This window comes from Lissotriton helveticus, chromosome 5_1 (genome assembly GCF_964261635.1).
Source record: "Lissotriton helveticus chromosome 5_1, aLisHel1.1, whole genome shotgun sequence".
In the NCBI taxonomy this organism is placed as follows: Eukaryota; Metazoa; Chordata; class Amphibia; order Caudata; family Salamandridae; genus Lissotriton; species Lissotriton helveticus.
In genome coordinates this window covers 1043676141-1043689982 of record NC_136065.1, presented here as the reverse complement: position 1 = coordinate 1043689982, position 13842 = coordinate 1043676141, and positions in this window count along the sequence as shown.

The window sequence follows — 13842 nt, the reverse complement described above, 5'->3', positions numbered from 1 at the left end:
TGAAACCTGAGCCTAGCATATTTACAAGCACTCATTATAGGGAGTGAGTTAATAGTGGTGTTAACTATTCATACCATGAATTTTCAAATTTGTTTGGGGATTTATATAAAATGAGTGACAGTACCACAAATTCCAGATATTAACATATTAATAGCTCAGAATGGGGAGTTCCATGCAGAAAAAGAATTCCCACAAGTTTTGCTGACATTTCAAAGTCTGAACGTTCCATGTAAACATGTACAAGACATGAGTGATTTCAGTTTGAGTAACCTAAATGGACCACCCAGTGAATTACGGCATAATATATCTAAAAACCCTTATCATCAAGCATTCTACCATGCCAACTGATGTTGACTGTTAGAGACGCAGGAGGGTGCAAATAGAACCTTTTTTACCTTCCACTTGATAGCTTTGGTAAGGGTGTCGACATGAGCGGCAGAACTATACTATGATTTCTGCTTGACCTAAACAAGATAATAAAAATGAATTTTCAGAAACAATGTGTAATTGGCATTAACTGTAGGTGGTAATACCATTATTATCTGCCATATTATGTAATGCTGTATTATCGGTTCACAAATGCAGTATAATACCCTTACAGGATGTCAGACACTGCTTTTATATGGGTCTGACCTTGTGGACATAAGGACACTACTGCACTTGATTTGGTCATAGAGACTAAAATTGCACTTGAGAAAACTTTCAATAATTACCATGGTTTATCTTTCATGGAGAGCTCTTTCTGACTATCTAATACCATTACAGTCGGCCTCCAACTATAGTGGATAGGGAAAAGGCAATGAGGGGCATAGTAAGCAGTTACTTCTCTAATATTTATACTGTTTTTATACTAAAATCTAACAATGTTCCCAGTTCGGTGTAGATTAAGTGGCTCAGAGAGGATTTCTTAAAAACTGAGTACAATTGCATGGTTGTTCACCTTGTTACATATTGCCACTCAACAAGTCATTCACTGTCATTCATGCATATTTTCATTCCCCTATCTCCCCTTGACTCTTAACTCCTTTACCTCTATATACCATACTTCTCCCCCTTCACGTAACCCCTGATTCACCACGTTTGCGCTTTACCCCCATAATAGTATTGTAAACTTTTTCCAGATTTTCATGAGCTTTCCGTGACATCTGCTATTTTCAAAAACTACTGTATACCAAGACAAGTCTTTGAGTTCTCATACAGTTATCCATTTCCCATTAGTGGAATTAAATATTTGCAATGGTATTGACATACCTCCATTTCTCAAAATTATTGTTTGGCCTAAAATCATGTCTCTATCACCAATGAAAAAAAGGTCAAGGGTCTTACACAACCAGTATTCATCACAGATCAAATTTGATGGATTTGGAAATTAAAGTGGATATAAGGAGCACGCCTAAATGAGTCGGGTTGTAAATGGTAGGGGTATTTTTTTGTTTGTTTCCCCAGTCACCTCCTTCTGATATTGCTATCCGGAGGCCAGATCAAGAAACTGAGGAAACATCAATTAAACAGTTAGCATATTCAGCCTATTGAAATGCATTTGTGCACATCTTAAAGACATCATGTTCGGCACTGAGGCACTAAAGCTTATCACACAAAGATAGGTAGAGACACATTTTGACCATCATCTACCACAGAGAAGGAACTGATTCCCTTGGTTCTTTGTTAAATTCTCTGTATGGACCTTCTAGGCTTTGCTGAGGCACACAATTCAGAGAACATAGAGACCTTTGCCTTGTGTATTGGCTTTGGCACACAATAACAATTGTCCCAGACTATTCCCTTTGTCTTATTTATCTATTTACATCTCAATGCTGTGGACAGTCTTTATCCACTGTTTCACTACTGCTCTAACAGTGCAGTCCAACCCTGAGATATAAGGTTCCATCTGTCAAATGTAATTTTTCATCTTTTTCTACATGTGGCCTTTCAAATACATTGTCATCTGAGCTCTGAGCTGCTGTTCTATGATTTGTGGATATGTATTTGCTGTTCCATAAACCCAGTTTCAGGGTATTTCTTGAAAGAAAAAACTGAGACTTCCATATTCACGGGCCCTTATTATGTTGAATGAGTTAATATTGGTGTTCAGTGCTCATACTTACTCCTTCACACCCATTTGGAGAGTCACAAAAATAAGTAACAGTAACATGAATTAGCAATAGGATTCCCACACATTGTATTTAAGGTATTAACACAGTGTGTAGCTTAGACTGGGGTGCACAAAACATAAATAGTGTTTTCTACAGGTTTTCATGACATTTGCATGAGTAGTGTTTCAATGTACAAATGTACAAGACATGAGTGTATTCTACTGGAACATTTTACGGTGACTAAATGAACGATCAAAGCGTGTAATGATTACTGGTTGGAATGATAATACAAACCCATTAAACAAATGTGGAATTAGCTCAAACTTTTGTTGTTGATAAAATAATTATATTTTACATGTTGCAATGCTGTATTACTTTGTCATAAATGCAGTCTTAGCCCCTTTCATCACACTTAACACAACTTTTACGTGGATCTGGCCTTATCTAAATAAAGGTGCCACTGTATTCATGTGTTTTATAGAGACTTTGATGGCACTTGTGAAAACGGTACATTAATTTTCATAGTTTGTCATTCATAACAATTCTTTCTGACTTTTTCTTTTGCCTTTAGAGTCTGCCGCTTAGTGCAGTGGATGGTGAAGAGTGCACAAAGGACACAGTAAGTAGTTTTATTCTCGAATATATACTGCTCTTATGATAACAGTCTAAAACATTTCCCAGTTCTTTGAAACTAAATTGCATCAGCTTAGACTTCCTAAAAGTAAAATTAATATATAGAATTGTTCATTTTGTTAAGTATCTCCAGTTAAAAAGCGATTCAATGCAACTCGCGCTCATTTTCTTCCTCTTCGCATCCTAAAAGAAGCTGACTGCTTTAGCTCTTAATTCCAAATCTCTCAATCTCTACCTCTGCACTAGTCTATTTTATAACTGCATCCTTTTCTAGAAATCTGTTATTTTCAACAACGATTCATATACTGTAGTATACAAAAAAACGGATCGATAGAACGTTTGAACTAATTTTAGCTATTGTTAATTACTCGGGGCTGAGTCTCAGCTAATCGTTATTTTGCATATCACTGGGTTTAATCTGTATTAGCATGGTGGACACAAGAATGATGGGTTGGAATGCTCCACCAAGCGACTGCCAGTGCTTAGACTAATTGCAATCATTCCTTCCATCATATTTTATGTTATGTATATACTGTTACAATTTTTAGACTACTCATACACCTGTCCATTTCCCATCACCCAAATGTATTTCTTGTGGAGGTATTCCCATAGCTCTAGTTCTTAAAATTATTTTCTGACTTGCACTTATGACTCCATCCCCAATGTAAGGGGGTAATGGGCATTAGAAACCCAGGGTCATATTATCAAGGGCCAGCGATAATTATCGCTGCCCGCACTTAGCGTTAAAATGTTTAACGCCGGCTCTCGCAGATAATTATCGCCATACTAGCGCTGTACTAACAACGCTTAGCGCATAGGTGATAATTATCCTAGCAATAGTGATGTTTTCCATGGAACATTACTGGTTTTCCAGCGATGCCCCATGGAAAACGCCAATATCCTTGATGATAGAGCCTGTGGTCGTAGTCACACAATCCACCCCCCATGTTAGGTATGCCTTAGTCAGGAATTTAACAGATGGTAAATTCCTGAGTTAAGGCATACTTAACGCAATTTCAAATATCGCTACCCTTCCTTGAGAATATCGCGAAACTGCCTTAGTGATATTTTCCCTGGTTGGTTTCACAGCCACGCCTACTTTGCATCTCATTAGTGATGCAAAGTTAGGCGTGCTGGAAATGGGAGCTGAGTCAGCAAATCATGCGCTGGCGTGTCCTTGTTGATTAAGCAATAAAGTTATTGCCGCTTTACGCCTGAAAACGGATGCTAAAGCGGCAATAAGTTTATCGCCTGGCCTTGATAATATGCCCCTTAGCGACCACATCAGATAAACTTCAATGATTTGTGAAATCCAAATGCAAAATTAACCCACACATAATTTTATTTTGTTGTAAATGTTAGTTCTTTTTTTGTTTCTTCCAGTTACCTACAACAAATGTTGCTGACCAGAATCTGGATCAGACAATTGTGGAAAAATCATTTGAAGAAGTTAGTATAATCAGTCTGTTGATATATGTTTGTGAAAAGCTGAAGAATATTCTCTTTGGCACCGGTTTGCTCAGGCTTAACATGCTAAGAGGGAACATGAGATACACTTTGTCCATAATCAATGAGAGACGAGGGCCTGATTCTAAGGTCAGATTATCCACACTCACAACTATCTTTGTTTTCCTGAGGCACACATTTCAGTGTCATTTAAGACTAAAGTCTTGGGCACAGACTTGGGTACTTAGTATGATCTGTTCCCGGCTATTCCTTTCACACGTTCACCCCTCTGTTCTCTGATTTAGGCAGCCCTTATTAATTCTTTAGGACTCTTGCTCCTTTAGTCAAGTCCACTCCTTAGACATGAAGTACCATCTCCCCAAGGTCCTTCTTCGTCTTTTCCCTGAAGCAGCCTTTTGAACACATTCACTTCTTCATATATATAAATCATCCATGCCATTGATCAGTGATTCTTGAATATGTATTTGCTGTTGCATAAACCCAGTTTAAAATATTTTGCCATAGTATATTTACGATTGCACATTATCGGTAATGAGTTAATCGTGGTGTTCAGTTGCCTCCTCAAATTCATTTAGAGATTCATGAAAAATGACCTACACAACCACGAATTAGTAACCGAATGCCCACACAAGGTATCCACAATATTAACATATTCATTGCCTTGAATGGGAAGTTCCATGGAGAGATTGTATTTCTGCAAGTTTCTCGCACATTTAAAAGTGTTTAATTTCAGGCTCACCCTGAAAGGCACATCCACTAAAGAGCACTCACTCTTCTTATTCCTGCCTACAGTGTGATACCACAGAACTCATTTTGGAGAGAATACTTCCTTCTAGCAGAACTCAGTCTTTGTCCTGCGAAACTGTAGCCTAGTCGGGTGTGTTCCACTTGGGAGGTCATCCGCTGACCTGCCTCAATCACCTACCTGGCGCTAGGCGAAGGGGACTGAATACCACCCTCTGCAGGGTGCTGGAAGGTGTTGTGTAGGCATGCCTGGACAGCTGGAAACCAGAGCTGTGTGCTGTTGAGTGTGGCTGGGGCAGGCCCACAACAACCGTTTGGGGCACCGGAGCTCCTGCCTACTTCCTGGGACCTGATTAGGCCTAGCAGCAGTGAGACCTTGGGCGTCTGTCATGGGGGTGGAGTGCCACAGTAATGTGAGAGGCTGCCCATCCTAGTTTGGGTGCTGCTGTGGCTACCGCAGTCTTGTAGCCACAGCTGGGGTACACAGGGGCTGCTGAGGCATGCTGACTCGCTGCAACGTGTGCGGACCACTGTGTGATTAGGGACAGACACCTACCTCAACACAGGGGACTTGGATCGAGTCAACTGTCCCGCGGCACTACGGGCTGTACCCGTGCTTATAGGTGAGTCATCCCTGCGCGACTACAGTAACACTAGCACTGTGGAACGTCCTGTGGCCTAGAGTTTATACCCTAATATCACTCTATAGATTGTTTGGATTATCCATCATCATGTTCAACTGTTATGTAATGCAGTATGCCCCTTGGGGTCTGGGTTTGCTCCCCGCATTATTCTCCTGGCAAATCTTGGACCTCGGGACTTGCTCCGGCACTCTGACTTCTGGCACATCTGCATATTCATTTTCTTACCAGCCCGCAGCATACCAAATAGATACAACTGATCATCAGCAGTCTATGACCAGTTTTTGAAGAGAAAAACAAAACAGCAGCAAAAAGTGATGATGAGGATGGCGCCTCTCTCCCTAAGGGTGAGGGGGCACCAACATAGGCTACCAAGATATCTGTACATTGCTCCTAAATATGCAAAATAGCCTGCAGGCAACAGATAAAAAAATGTATTCACTTATATCGTGAGCTGTCTTCATGCAGCACCACATGGACGGAGTTAGTGAACATATAAAGGGCGCAGAACTTGACATATCTGAATTGGGGGATGGCCCTGCTGCATACTCCAAATTGCACCAATACCGTGAACAACGTCTTGATGGAAGTACTAATCATTAAACATAACACACACCAAACATAAAGATCTCGAGCCTTGTTCGCTCCATAATGAGTTGCACATTCTGGGGGTCCCGGATTCCATGACTGTTGGACTGATGGAACTGTTTGTAGGGAAGATGAATGAATGAATGAATGAATAAGGGTCTTGTAATGCGCAGACTTAGCCCAGGGGGCATCAAGGCGCAGGAAACAAACAAACAAAACACCTCAGAAAACAAACATAGATAGTCACAGAAGTATGGGAGACCTAAGATCCGTAGTCCTGGGAAAAGAGCCAGGTCTTTAAGAGGTTGCAGAAAATCCCCAGTGAGGGTTCATTGGATAGTTCATGGGGGAGAGAATTCCAGAGCTTCAAGGCCAAGATGGAAAAGGCTCTTCCTCCCCACTTCGCCCTTTTAAATCTGGGAACAGAGAGCAGATTTCTAGAGGCTGAGCAGAGAGTTCTGCTAGGAGTATAGGGGCTGACCAGAGATCTAATACCCTCAGAGCCTGATCTAAATACTGCCCTATGGGCCATACAGATGAGCTTGAAAGAAATCCTGGCTTGTATCGGTAGCCAGTGGAGATCTTTCCGAGCCTGAGTTGCAGAAGCAAGCCTAGGAAGGTTCAAGACCATCCTGGCTGCGGCATTTTGGACCATCTGTAGGCAATGGAGAGACCTCTTATTAATGCCACCGTAGAGTGCATTACAGTAATCAAGCCTGGAAGCGACCAGGGCCACTGCTGACTGTTTACGGGCATCAGGTGATAGATACGGGGCAATCTTTTTCAGCGTATGAATGATGGCACAGCAAGTGGACACAGTTTTGTTGACCTGAAGGTCAAAAGAGAGGGCCGGATCTATAAGTACGCCCAGATTCCTGGCCGAGTGGGTCGGGTGGGGCCACCAATCCCCAGACCATACGTCTTGACGTCCTCTAAAAATCAAGACCTCCGTCTTTTCTCCATTCAGTTTTAGATAGTTACGAACCATCCATTGCAAAACTGCCTCCATGCAGGCTCGGAACTTGAGTGCAGAATCTTCTGTTGATGGAGTAGTGGAGATGATAATCTGGGTATCGTCAGCGTATGACAATACCTGGTAGCCAAAAGAGCGTACCACCTTGGCAAGTGGGGTTACATAGATGTTAAATAAAAGCAGGCTCAAGGCAGAGCCCTGTGGAACCCCACATTGCACAGACTGAGAGGGGAACATAACATTACCCAACTTTACTTTCTGCTGTCTTAGATGGAGGAAGGAGGATAGAAGATTCAGGGCACTGCCTCCCATCCCTATCCCCCTCAGCCTGTCCACCAGGACTGAAGGGGACAGGGTATCAAAGGCTGCCGTGAGATCAAGTAGCACCAACAACGTGGTCTGTCCTCTGTCTACCTCAGTTCTGATGTTGTTAATCACGACTGTGAGGGCAGACTCGGTGCTATGGGCAGCACGAAATCCATGTTGGGAGATATCCAGCAGGTTCGCGCTCTCCAGGTAAGAGGCCAGAAGACGATTAAGATGGGCCTCGAGTATCTTGGCCGGGGCTGGAAGCAGTGATATGGGCCGAAAATTTTTCAGGACTTCAGGGTCCAGAGAGGCCTTTTTCAAAAGTGGCTTGACCACTGTATTTTTCCAAGTTAAAGGGAAAATCCCCCCAGTGATGGCCGTATTCATGACCTTTAGAAGGGGGGGAGGATAACCTCTCTACAGGTCTTCAGGATCTTTAGAGGACAAGGATCAAGGGGCGAGCATGACTTAGTGGCATCCAGAAGGCGGTTTATTTCTTCCAAGGCCAAGGAAGGAAAGCTTGTAAAACCGGGACTGAGACCAGGGCTCTCATCATCGGTGGGATCGGGGAGGGAAGGCAAAAGTGCACTATTTGTGTCCAACTCCAGATTGAGGATTTTAAGGGAGTTGTGAATATCCTCAATTTTAGGGTGAAAAGAAGCTTGCAATATTATCGCAGAGCTCCTGTGTCTCAACAACAGAGTCGGAAGCTTTCGGTGTCGACAAAGTGTCGATAATTTAAAAAAGCTCTCTTGATGATTTTAGCGAGGCAGTAATATTGGTAAAGTAGTTCTTTTTTTCATCAGCTATAGCCCTTTTGTATTCCCTAAGGGCTAGTTTATGCCGAATTTTCCCAGGGGAGTCAGGACATGCATACCAGGATCTCTCCTTCTGCCTACATTTCTGCCGCAGAAGTCGCAGCCGATCCGAGTACCAAGGCGACGAGGGAGTCTTCCTGGCTGAGTAATGTTTAAAGGGTTGCGCTAGGGTGTCCATTGCGTTAGCTAGAGCGTCGGACAAAGCAATTGCGGCGTCATTGGGGTCCGACGAAGAAAGTGAGCTGAAATGGGGCCAGGGCAGAGTTTGAAACTTCTCTATACTTTCTTTTGGTTTCCCATACATTCTTGTTAACTTGGTTAGAGACGGAGGGAGTGATGTTGAGGAGGAGGGAAACTGCACTGTGGTCCGTCCATGATAGAGGAATCGGAGTTCTCGCCCCCAATCTGGGGTGATTCGAAAAGATGCCATCTAGCGTATGCCCAGCCTGATGTGTAGGGCCTTCAACCAGTTGGCTCAGACCACAGGCAGCCAAGCCCTCCACTAAAGACATTGTGTCTCTGTCATCTACCAACTCCAAATGGAAATTAAAGTCGCCAAGAAGGGTTAGGTTGGGCCTATTAATAAAGGGCTCTAACAGTTTGAGTATGTCGTCTGAGAAAGTGGCCCTATGGCCTGGGGGCCTGTAACAAAGGATGCCAGAAAATGAGGCTGTAGGGGCAAGCTGTATGGAAAAATATAGTGCCTCAAAATTATCTTGGGGAGACGAAAGGGGATCAATGCGACAATTAAAGCAATCTCTACATAAGATACCTAGCCCTCCATCCAAGTGGAGTGGTGTGGCTTACTGGTTAGAGGCGGCAGACCCGGAAGCAGAGAACGGCCCGGGACCAGGGTTCAATTCCCGACGCGGCAGGGTCGTGGACCAGGGTCAACGGACTCGATAATTCTCGCTTTGGTGCCTACTCTAACCAGGGATCACACTTGGCAACTCTGGGCATTAAGCTTGCCTCATCTCTACAACGGCCCCCCACAAGTTGCCGGGGAGACCTGGTTTCACCTTGGAGATACCCAGTAAGGGACCATCTCACAGGGAAAACCAGGACGGGTTCCCCAGTGGTCTCCAGCGCCACGATACTCCGGTAGGAGTGGCAGTGCGCTTTACAAGTACACCCACATTCACATTTACATTTACATTTACATTTACCCCTACGCCTAGTTCGATCCATTTTAGTCAGGGCATAGCCTTCCGGGATAGCATCAACCAAATCTGGGCCAGAGGAAGCCGAGCTCCAAGTCTCTGTTATGAAGACCCAGGGGGGCTTCCTCTGTGATACAAAATCGTTGAATGCCACTTTATTTTTAACTAGTGATCTGGCATTGATAAGATAGCCTGCCTCTTTTACCAGATTTTTTTAAAACCCTAGCTGTCTCTGAGCTTGCCCGGACTTTTCTGTGAAGTCGAGTACGTGCGGGTCTAGGTGCGTTACAGCCACAATTATTGGATAATATATCCTCAGGAGTGCGAGTATTATGGCAAGGCCTGAGAGGGGGTCCAAGAGTGAGCAAAAGAGGGTGTGGGGATAACTCACACTCGTTAGTAAGCGGGCAACAAGAACGAGGATCAGCCAGCCGGGCCCGAAGCGCGGTCTTAGCGCGGACGGGCGCAGACGGGCTGGACTCTGGCGCGACTCCAGCGCAGGTCCGGCGCATCCGCTGATCGCGTCCGCTGCGCGGAGACATGCCCTTCCCCTTTTATACTGTAGGCTAGACTGCGCAGTGCGCTTCCTCCCACCCAAGATTGCTGCTATGGAATTAAGCCCGCCCGGGACCGAAGGACTCAGCGCCTGGCTCGGCTGAGACTGGACCAGAATGCCGGGAAATGCGGTGAGTTACGATAAAAACGCTTCTTTTCAAGCGAGAATGCACAGTAAGTAATAACCAATTAAAATAACACAGCCACCTCCCGGCTTCCGCCTCAGAAGGGGAAAGGGGTTTACAACCATTACAACGAAACTTTTACCACGCAGTGCTGTTACAACGCAGGTTTTACTACGCATACCATTACAACGCCTTACACTGGGGGGCGCTCTAGGATAGGGAATAAGTTTAATTTACTATCCAACACCTTCCCTACTTTCCACGGGGACTGGAGTTGGAATAGTAAATTAAACTATTCACTATCCAGCACCCCCAAGTGTAATGCGTTGTAATGGTATGCGTAGTAAAACCTGCGTTGTAACAGCATGCGTGGTAAAAGCATGCGTTGTAACGTCATACATTCCGGGAAAGGAGAAAATGCGGGGAATTTAAAAGTAAAACTGCTTCTTATTCAAGCGATATTGCAAAGTGCAAAAGAGCAAAGCAAATGACACAGTAACCTCCCGGCTTCCGCCTCAGGAGGGAAAACACACAACACGAAGATGCTCCTCATTCTTGTTTGGCACAGGCAATCTATTATCTATGTCCTATCATAGAACATGTGTTAAATTCCAGGGTCCAGCATGCTCTTTTTCAGCTGTCAATTGCTGTACAAAAGTCACAGCAGGCCTCCCTTACATCCTTATATGCCAGCGACATAATACTGTAAAAGGCATATCCTGTGGTTAACGAAAACCCTGAACTAAGAGAGATAATAAAATCTGGACAATTCTTTGTGCTTCAAATTAACCAGGATAAGTCCATGTTGGTCCACGGACTTGCACTGTATCCCAGCAAGTTATAAACCTCCCCATTTTTTGGTGTCATAATCCAACACTTTATGTCGGAATACATATATACCGAGACGATGCACTAGTTATAAATGCTAATTATGGCCCAACAGTCCACAAAATCAAGCAGCCGACACAACTCTAGGCTCCTCTCATTCTTTCTCTGGCATAGCAGACGTTTCCTCCCCAGACTGCTTTACCTATTTGTTATTGCTCCAATGCCCCTTACAAACAGCTTTTTAAGCACAATCTGCTTCATTTGTTTTACTTTTGCATGGGCCAACAAACGTTGAGCCATGCTGATACAACCTTACTCCAGGGGTGGAATGGCTACCCACAATTTAGAGTATTATTACTTCGTCTCCCAATCCAAATATTTTTTTCACTGGATTCACCCAGCATTTCATCTTCCCTCTCACACTCATGAGAAAGATATAGCAGGCGCCACTCGTTTGATCTAATGCCGTGGTTCCCAATCTGTGCGCCGCAGCGCCCTGGTGCGCCCTCCAAAGTAGCCAGGGGCGCCGCGCTTCAAAGGTTTCAGATTTTCCAATTCCTCATAAATTGCCGGTAACATCTTTGAAATGTGCAGGTATTAAGTAAAAAAGCATAAAACCTCTGTCCTCCAGATGGTAACAGAGCATTCGTTTTTGAGAGGTCAGAACCTAATTGATTTCTCGCATTTCCTGATTAAGAAGCCAGAAACCAAATGCGAGGAAAGGACGAGTGGAAAGATTATGGTGAGCGCAAACCTGGCGTGAACTGGGGAGAATGGGACAGGATAGGGGGAGAAAAAAGGGAGGAAGGTGGGAAGCAAATTTTGGGAGAGTGTCTAAAGCACAAAGAGAAACAAGCATTGGCATAGCAGCCTATAGGTCTCGATTTTGGGACCTTAAAGTGAAATGCCATGCGACACTTCTCCCAACCAATAAAGCCACTGACAATTCTGCAACCAAATCAGACCTGTTAACTTCGCTTCCTTCACCCTGTCCAGGGTCTACCAATACTTGACACACTGTTCAACAGCAGCTCAGCGGGTGGGCTGTTGCAGATGTCTACCCCAGCTTACTGCGAGGGCTCAGAGGAGGGGCGGTGGCACTGGACATCACTCATGCATGCTCTGTGTAGCCTCGGTTTATGGTCCCCTGAGGCAAGGCTGCCCAAATTCAGGCATTGTGGGCAAACCCCCCAACTAGGCCTGCTGCTGCCCAGCAAGTGAATGCTGACCTCGCACTGGTGTTGTACAGGCAGCAGCAGCATCTTAATCTGGTTCTTGCACGGGTACAATGTACAATAAATACATTTAAAACAAACTCCTGTCCTGATGTATCTGCACTGCCGAGGTCTGCATCATTCAAGCCACTGCTTCCCAAATTGTGCCACTATATGCAAGTTGCTTGATCTTGCAGTGTCCCTGACTACTAAGTGCATACTGAAACAAGAGTTTGGGGGTCGTGGAGCAATTAAAAGGACGTAAACAAAATGTAACGAAAAAAACAAGCTGTTCGGACAGGGCAAAGAAGTTTTACCAAGTGCCATAGAAAAAGCTGCCTTTTAAATTATGACAAATAGGGAATGATGGTCGATAAAGAAATGGGCTGAGAAGTGGTTGGAAGACAGATGTCATATGGTTGTTTTAATTATTGACAGCATTTGTGATGACTGATCCATATATAATGCCCAATGTCTTATCACAGTCATACATTGTCTACCGAAGAATGTGAGACGCAATGTGTTCATCTTTGCTAATCAAACGCAACTCAGTGGAACACCACATAAAAAGCGAGACACTATCATCAAAAATGGAAGTGTTGGCACTGGGAGGGCGACAGGGTGGTATTCTTTCTTCTATTGAAGTTTAGCTCTGAATCAGGCCTTAGGCCTGCCTACATCCAGGAGCAAAACAAGCCCATTTATTTTCGAGGCTCGCCTATGAAAGCATTTGGAGCTTAAGATACTCATAAACATAGACCACAAGCCACTGCAAGTGCAGGAGAATGGTGCCCACCCGCACAGGCCAGGGCCCATCACAGCAGCCAATCATTCCTGCCGATCAGCATGTGTATTGTGGGAAGGGTGTGACTGTCATTCAACACGTTCAGTCTCAGTCTAAAATCTTTCACTAGCCGAGGGGTACACCGTAGGTAGGAAGAATACGCTCCCACAATAGCTGCTATGGGCATCAAGCATGCTAAAAAGGCATTGGCTAGTGACCGGGCAGAGGCCCTTCAGGAGTGCTGCAGAGTTTCTAAGGCGTGATCTAGACACTGCCTTAGTAAAACTGGCTAAATATAATTAAATTAAAGTAATTAACATAATAACTTACTAAGGCAGTGTCTAGATCACTGTGATGGTCTAGAGATGCCTTAGAAACTCTGCAGCGCTCCTGAAGGGCCTCTGCCCGGTCACTAAAAAATGTCACATAATAATAGGGAGCCACGGCCAATGATCAATAAGCCAAGGGAGCCATGGGTTGAAAAAGTTTGGGAACCACTGATCTAATGTAGGAGGGCGCTACAGTACCACTACATTATTGTATAGTAGTTGTTAAGTGATTTCCATTTGGGAGGTGAGTAAGCCTACCGACTCATGGAGTGAGTGGAGAAGCGTGGCTCAATGGTTCTGGCCCGGGACCAGAGTTCAATTCCCGCCTCGGCGGCTCTTGGACACAATTTCCCTGAACCTGATCATTCTCGCCTCGGTGCCTAGACTAATCATGGGTCCCACTCTGTGACTCTGGGCAATAGCTTGCTTAATCTCCACAACGGCCCCAGCACCGCTTGGATGCCTGGCTTCACCTTGGGGGTGCCCAGGAGTGGACATTTCACAGGAAAGCCAGGAAGGGTTCCACAGCGGTATGAATACAGCGCTACGAGACCTCAGGGTAGAAGGCACTATATAAATAC